Here is an 8592-nt window from a genome sequence, read left to right as displayed (position 1 = left end):
ACCCCTACTAAAGGAGGGATATTAAAGGAGGCATTAGCAACTGGTTACTAAATATATAAATATCAAGATAACTAACACTTTTTCTAAAAAGAGGATTGTTGAATATAATTTTCTTTTTAAAATGTATCAGCTTTAAAGCCCGGTGGTGGTGTTGACTTGTAATTCTAGCACACAGGAATCAGAGGCAGTTAGATTGCTGTAAGTCTAAGGACAAGTTGGTATACATGAAAGTTTCAGGCTAGATAGGGATCTATAGTGAGGACCTGCCTCAACTGGCAAAATTCAGATATAGGATAAGCAAAACAAGCCTAAGAAGTTAGAAGCTACAGGGTATGTTTTGTGTAGAATGCAATATCTTTAATGATGACAGAGTGTAATCTGAAGGGACATAGCTGCAGGACTGTGGATGTCCAATAAGAACGCACTCTAAACATGCAAATACATCACCTGCACTATCTGAGGACTCCACGTCACAAATCCTGTTTGTTTTATGATCTTTATACCAAACAAAACCTTAAATCAGTGTGGGAAGTTGGAATATATCACTATGCTAGGAACTGTGGGTATCTTCTGAAAAATATTTTACTCAAAGTCTTGCTTGGAGATCTGCTGCCTGCCTCACCACATTTCCCTCTCAGATGTAGCTGGCTCAGGGTTTAAGAGGCTCAACCTGTTTCTGGAAAGGCTAGACATTTTGGGATTTGTTTTGAGAAATTGTAGAAAGAGAACATTTGTTTTTTCAAAAGACTACTGTAGCAAGAAGGCATCTAAGTTTACTGTTCATTTTAACACACCTGAGAACATCAATAGGTTTTTAAGTGCATATGAGCATTTAATGAAAGTTTAGAAAGTTTAACAGTCAGTCCTTGACTAGTGCTAATCTATTTTCACACCATCATTTTATTAGAGCCATTCTTTATGGCTCATAACTGAAATATATAAGCAATGCTCCAAAACATTTGAAACAACTCTGTAAAGAATTCATGTGTATAGAGAAGCAAAGCTTACCGAGGAGAAAATTCTTTTTAAAAATAAAATTATTTTTTTAAATTTAATTTTATTTTTTTACTTATTCACTTTACACACCACTCAGTGCCTCGAATCCCAGGAATCCCCTCCCACAATCCTTCCCCCATCACATCTTCCTTTCTCCTTTGAGTGAGTGGGGTCCCCTCCTGAGTATACTCCCCAACCCAGACACTTCAAGTCTCTGTAAGGTTATGCACTTCCTCTCCCACTGAGGCCTGACAAGGCAGCCTAGCTAGCAGAACATATCTCACAGACAGGGAACAGCTTTAGGGATAGTCCCTGTTTCAGTTGTTCAGGACCCACATGAAGACTAAGCTGAACATCTGCCACTGCCACGTATGAATAGGGAAGTCCAGGTCCATCCCATATATGTTCTTTTGTTGGTCGTTCAGTCTCTCTGGGACTCCCAAAGGTCCAGGTTAGCTGATTATGTTGGTCTTCTGTGTAGTTCTTATTCCCTTCAGGGCCAACAATCCTTCCTCTTATTCTTCCATAAGAGTCCCCAAGCTCTATCCACTGTTTGGCTGTGGGTGTCTGTATCAGTCTGAGTCAGCTTCTGGATGGAGCTTCTCAGAGGACTACATGATTCTGTCTGCAAGCATAACAGAGTATCATTAATAGTGTTAGAAATTGATATTTACCCAAAGGCAGATATGCGTATCTTGTATGGTGTCTGTCAGCTGGTGGCATAAACTTTGACAGTAAATAAGAATTACACAGCTTTATTCTTATGTACTCAATAGTCTGTTGGGTGAATTTCTTTTTGTACTATACTCATTTAATATTTTCATTAATAACAGTCAACAAGGCCATAGAATCAAAAAGCAATACAACATAATTTCTTTTTTATTTCAGTAATTAAAAGAAATAAGATCGGTTGTGGATTTTTAATTTACATGCTGATTTTTTTAAGTGGCAAAATTATCTCTGTAAACATGCTTAGAAGATGCTCTGACATTTGAAGCTTTAGTGGTGTGACACTGTACTTTTAAGTAATTGAATAGTTAGAGTTGCTCCAAAAAGATAATCTGTCCTTAATAGAGACTCATCAAACTGGACTTTATCACTTACCATCCAGGGAACCTATACCTGTAAGACATGTTGTTACATGGTTCTGATACTTCTGAAATTTCCTACTCAGTTCCTCTATGATGGCGTTTGGTTATTCTACGTTGACTTTGATAGTTCTAAAGGTAGTTTAGTTTATGATTTGAATGCAAGGCACTGGGAAACGGCTTATCTTCTAGGGACCTGATGTTTTGTTCAGAGGTGATGGCTTCTTCATCCTAACATGGTAGAAAGAATGAGACAGTGTCTAGGCCAGTTTCAAAAAGGCAATAATGCCACCCACAGCCATCAATCTTTTTAGTCAGTTTCTCTGAACATTCATCATTTGTGTAGACAAACACAACACAAATCGGTACAGCTGAAATGGTAATATTAGAAATGCAAAAATTCAATCCTTCCAATTTTAAGAGAATAAGTCAGCACTACAGTGAGTCTTTCACTTTGTAGGAACTGGATTCATCATAACAAAGCAAGGTCCTATATACATTGTGTCTTAGTCTAACTAGGGAGCTATAATGAAATTCCATAGACTTGCTGGTTTATAAATAAAAGAAATATATTTCTCACTGCTCCAGAATGCAAGACTAAATCGCAGGTCAATTATGTGTGTGTGGAGTGTCCATGTGCTTATAGTTGTCATCTTGCTTTTCCTCACACAGTGCAATGGAAAAAAGTAAGGAAACACTCTAGGATGCCTTTTTTCTTCTTTTTACTGAAAATAGATTCATCCTAATAACACCGGCAGACATAATACATCCAGGATGAACCCACCCCACTGTAGTGGGAGCCACTATGATAAATCTGTAACAGGGAGGGTCAGCAGTATAGTGTTCAGCAGAGTTTTTCTCCACTTTATTTGATGTTGGCTAAAGGCTAGCTGGAAATTGCCTTTATTATTTTTAGGTATATCCTTTGTATCCCTAATCTTTCCAGAACTTTTATCATGAAAGGGTGTTGGAATTGTCAAAACCCTTTTCTACATCTAATGAGATGATTGTTGTGGGGTTTTTCCTCTCAGTTTGTTTATATAATGTATACATTTAGTGATTTTCATGTATTGTATCATTACTTCATCTCTGGAGTAAAGTCTACATAATCATGGTAGATGATCATTTTGAATTCACTTTGAAAGTATTTTATTGAGTATTTTTGCATCTATCCTCCTAAGGGAAATTGGTCTGTAATTCTCTTTCTTTGTTGAATCTTTATGTGGTTTGTGTAACAAAGTAACTGTAGTCTCATAAAGTAAACTGAGCAATGTTCCTGCTATTTCTATTAGGTCAATTAATTTAAAGAATATTGGTATTAACTCATCTTTAAAAGTCTGGTAGAATTCTATGCTAAAATCATCTGGCCATTGCCTTTTTTAGATTGAGGAACTTTAAGTGAAAGCTTCTATTCTCTAGATGGTTATAGGTATATTTTAAATTACTTATCTGATCTTGATTTAACGTGGGTAAGTGGCACATAACAAAAAAAAGTTATTAATTACTCTTTGATTTTCCAGTTTGGTGGAATACAGGATTTTAAAGTATGTCCTTACAATTCTCTGGACTTCATTCGTGTCTTTTATTATGACCTCTTTTTTGATTCTGATTTTGTTGGATATTCTCTCTCTGCCTTTCAGTCAATTTAGATGGTTTGTCTATCTTGTTGATTTTTTTCAAAGAACCAACTTTTTGTTTCATTGATTCTTTGCATTGTTCTCTTTGTTTTTATTTTATTGATTTTAGCCGTGAGTTTGATTATTTCTTGCGATCTACTCCTCTTGAGTGTGATTTCTTCTTTTCACTCTTTCTTTTGAGATTTCAGGTATGTCATTAACTTGTATTTATAAGCTTGCTCCATTTTTTTTAATGGAGGCACCTACTGCTATGAACTTTTCTCTTAGTACTGCTTTCATTAGGTACCATAAGGAGGAGTATGTTATGTATTCATTTTCATTGAATTCTAGAAAGTCTTTAATTTCTTTATCTCTGCCTCTTTTTCATTTAGTAGAGTTGTTCAGCTTTTATGAATTTGTAAGATTTCTGTTGTTTTTGTTATTGATGATATTCAGCTTTAATCTATGGTGATCTGATAGGTTGCAAGGAGTTATTTCAATTTTTTTCCTATTTGTTGAGACTTGCTTTGTGGCAGAGTATGTGACCAATTTTGGAGAATGTGCTGTGAGGTTCTGAGAAGATATATTTGTGTGTGTGTGTGTGTGTGTGTGTGTGTGTGTGTGTGTGTGTGTGTGTGAAATGTTCCATTGGCATTATCACATCTGTTGGCTCCAGTATTTCTGTGTTTAGTTTTTGTCTGGATAACTTGTCCATTGTTAAGTGTATGGTATTGGAGTCTTCTACTTGTCAGGGTGTGACTGTCAATATGTGATTTAAGTTATAGCAGTGTTTCTTTTACAAACTTGGGGCCAGGGCGTTTAGAGCACAGATGGCAAGAATTTAAATGCCACCTTGATAAATTTTTCCTTTCATGTTGATCTGTTATAATGTTGACTCCTTGATGTAGTAGAGATCAGCAGAGTAATGCTCAGAACTATCTCTTATCTGAGAATGCATTTGGATTTTGTTGGTGGTAGAAACCAGCAAAGTATTCCTCAGATCTCTCTCTTATCTGGACATGCAGTTGGGTTTTATTGGTATTGCCTTGAACTTGAGATGTGAACTCACATCTCAAGTTGTTGTAGCAAGTCTAATGTGAGTGGAAGTATGAGTGTCAACTGTGGCCAGAAAAACTTTTGTACAATTTTCCACATTCTTTCATAGTGATAGGTTCATGCATGTGTTTCTGAGTTCTGCATCTTCCCTCAGTGTTTCCAGGCCCTGCTGCATACAAGTCTGGAAGGATGAAGTTAACCCAGAATAGATGGGATTTGAAGGATCCTGGTTGAGTAGTAGGTGCTGGGGACACAGGAGGGTCAGTTCTCCAGGGATTTTAGTGTTATAGCTCTTTTAGAAGATAGTCTCTTAATTGATATTCTGTGAGACAGCTTGTTTGCATACAGTTTATTCATGTTGGACAAGGGTTATATATGAATCTTGGAGAGTGGAAAGGAGTTTTCAAGTTAAAAATGTAAATCACTAGATGGAGGGTAATGTACTGTGAATGCCTCATTTGCATGGAGAGTCATTCCAGGAATCCCAGGTACTTGCTGGGCAGGTTTTTGGGGGGGAGGCTGGGGAGGGTTCGGGGAGGAAGTTAAACTTGTAGGTTTGCCATGAACTATGTGACCTTCCTCAGGTAGAGGGTGTGATGATCACACTCTTCATGTAATTTTAGGTAGAGAAGAAAAAGACCTGCTGGAAAGGGGAGTCCTTCATTTTGTGCTGAACTCAGAGGAACTATCTGGACATGGTAGACTTCAACCTTAAATCAATTTTCCTCACACATACATATTGCATAACCCATAGTTAGTATTTGTTGAGAATCTACTGATGTCTCTGACACAGGTTTTCTGTAATGATTTCTATCTCTTGCTAAGAGAAATATCCTTGATGGGGATAATAATTAGGCTTAACTTTGGGTATAGGATAAATATTAGAATGCAGTTGGAGATTATCCTGGTTTAGTAAAGTAGTGGATATATGTTCTCCTCCAAGACCCATGAATTCTCCAGGCCCAGATTTCCACTACTAGGCATGAATTCCCTCTTCTTGAGAAGGTCTTAATTCCAATTAGAGAGCTACTGGTTACTGCTACACATGCTACTACTGTACCTTGAAGATTTTTGTACCTGGTAGTGTTTGGATTTCATAGATATCATAGCTGTGTATGATTTTTGGCTTCTTCCTTCTTTTAGAAGTGTCTATGTTTCTGATACCATGAAAGCTAGTGTTCAGGCAGGAGGCTTTGAGGTCAGATCCAACATTGTCCTCTGAGTCCTATGTCAAAAGGTGTCTTCTGCAATAGGGACTTAGGTTTCATCTCTAGAGCAGGGACAGCCAAGGGTAGCAAGCAGTAACCTATAATATTTTGGGAGTTTCTTAGAGGACCCTGACTAACAACTCAAAAGAAAGATCGGAAGTTCATGCCTGCTTTTGGGGTTTTGTTACATGATTTATCGATCTTGGGGGGATGCTCTCTCAGCCTAGATGGGAAATTTTTATTTAAACTATATTTGTATATGAATAAATAGATTTACTTGTATTATAGTTATGTTTAGACAGATAGATAATACTATGACTCCTTATGGCTTTTTAAGGCCTTTTTAATGGTCATTTTCATCCTTCTGTATTTATCTCCCTCTTCTTATAAGTATAAAGCCCACCAATTCCCCCCATTTCCTCCTTCAAATAACTTGTAAACTGCTATTCAAACTCTATTCCTCTTCTCCCCGTCCCCAATAATGGTCCCTTTTTTACTTTCCTGTTTTCTGCAGCTTCATTCATTCTCCATTTTCAAATAAACTGATTAATCCTAGCTATCTTCTAATATTTTAAAGATACAGTGGAGGTATTTTTGTGTATATTGAATTACGTTCCTAAAATAATATTTTACTGTACAATGGGACATTTTTAAGAATGAATACTCTTATTTATAAACCATATTTACCAGAACAGACTGATATCGATACCCAGCCTTCTTCTATTCTTCCACCACCTCTCTACCTACTTTCTTCAGACCTGTGGATCCTGAACCCAATACTGATTGAATCCCCTTCCTGATTTATCTTCCCTGCCCAGTGAGTCCCATTGGGCACCCTGAGATGCCCTGAGCAGTCTGCTAGGACAGATCCTCAGTGGACCTCCATTCTCCCATCACCTCTCTGCCTACTTTCATCAGATCTGCTGATCTGGAACCATACAGCCCAAAGATACCGATAAGAGGCCAACCACACTGGGACCATTAAGGTTAAGTTCCCCCCCCCCAAAACCTACTACAACAAGAACATCCAGGGACCAAAGCCATTCAGATAGCTAAAGGACCCCAAAAGAAGATAATCAACAAAAGCCAGGGCAATATGACATCTTTAGAGCACAGCAAGTCCTGGATATCCTAACACATCTGAAGCTCAAGAAAATGACCTTAAATCCAATCTTATAAAGATCATAGAGACCCTTAAAGAAGAAATGAATAAATCCCTTAAAGAAACACAGAAGGGAGTAACTGGGACAAGCGGGACCAGGTACGCAGGAACTCTGCCAGCCCAGTGACTTAGGTTCCTTCTGGTCTGTCTGGACTGGGGTCCAGAGCAGACCTTGGGCACATGCTCTGCAGCCAGTCTACAACACCCAGAGGAAGCTCCACTCCCAGGCACTCTGACACACCCAGGATCAGAGGTGAGCAGGAAACAACATCTGACCCAACACTGAGAGTAACTGGGACCAGTGGGACCAGGCACACAGGAACTCTGCCACCCCAGAGGCATGGGTTCCTTCCAGTCTGTCTGGGTTAGTGTTCTTAGAAGACCTTGGGCACAAGCTCTGCAGCCAGTCCCACAATACACAGAGAAAGCCACACTCCCAGGTGATCTAATAAGCCCAGGATCCCAGGATCCCAGAACCACAGGATCACAGAGACAGCTTGACTCGGAGGAGTTCTGACACAAACAGGATAATAGGAAGGACAGGCTCCAGTCCGATTTAGCAAACGCAGGTAGCACTAGAGTTAACCAGATGGCAGGGGGCAAGCATAAGAAAATAAACAACACAAATCAAGGTTACTTGTCATAATCAGAACCCAATTCTCCCACTATAGCAAGTCCTGGACACACCATCACACCACAAATGCAAGATTCAGATATAAAATCACTTATCATGATGATGATATAGGACCTTAAGAAAGACATAAATAGCACCCTCAAAGAAATACAGGAGAACACAGGTAAAGAGCTAGAACCCCTTAAAGAGGAAACACAAAAGTCCCTTAAAGAACTACAGGAAAACACAATCAAACAGGTGAAGGAAATGAGCAAAACCATCCAGAATCTAAAAATGGAAATAGAAACAATAAAGAAATCAGAAAGAGAGACAACTCTGGAGATACAAAACCTAGGAAAGAAATCAGGAGCCATAGATGCAAGCATCACCAACAGAATGCAAGAGATAGAAGAGAGAATCTCAGGGGCAGAAGACACCTTAGAAAACATTGACACAACAGTCAAAGAAAATGCAAAAAAGCAAAAAGCTCCTAACCCAAAACATCCAGGAAATCCAGGATGCACTGAGAAGACCAAACCTAAGGATAATAGGTATAGAAGAGAGTGAAGACTACCAAGGTAATGGGCCAGTAAATATCTTTAACAAAATTATAGAAGAAAACTTCCCAACCTAAAGAAAAGAGATGCCCATGAACATACAAGAAGCCTACAGAACTCCAAATAGACTGGACCAGAAAAGAAATTCCTCCTGTCACATAATTATCAAAACACCAAATGCACTAAACAAAGAAAGAATTTTAAAAGCAGTAAGGGGAAAAAGGCAAATAACATATAAAGGCAGGCCTATCAGAATTACGGTAGATTTCTCACCAGAGACTATGAAAGCTAGAAGA

The 8592-nt window shown here is 38.4% G+C and overlaps 1 long non-coding RNA gene across 1 annotated transcript in view; it reads right to left on the bottom strand.

Moving 5' to 3' along the window:
* Positions 1 to 818: 818 nt before the first annotated feature.
* Positions 819 to 8592, bottom strand: part of LOC116083484 — a 38912-nt gene continuing 31138 nt past the window's right edge. The window contains exon 3 of the long non-coding RNA XR_004115742.1: positions 819 to 1621. This is a non-coding gene — a long non-coding RNA (uncharacterized LOC116083484). The remainder of the gene's footprint in view (positions 1622 to 8592) is intronic.

The sequence above is a fragment of the Mastomys coucha genome, unplaced genomic scaffold, assembly GCF_008632895.1.
Source record: "Mastomys coucha isolate ucsf_1 unplaced genomic scaffold, UCSF_Mcou_1 pScaffold8, whole genome shotgun sequence".
NCBI classification, from domain to species: Eukaryota; Metazoa; Chordata; class Mammalia; order Rodentia; family Muridae; genus Mastomys; species Mastomys coucha.
This window is presented reverse-complemented; position numbering and strand designations above follow the sequence as displayed.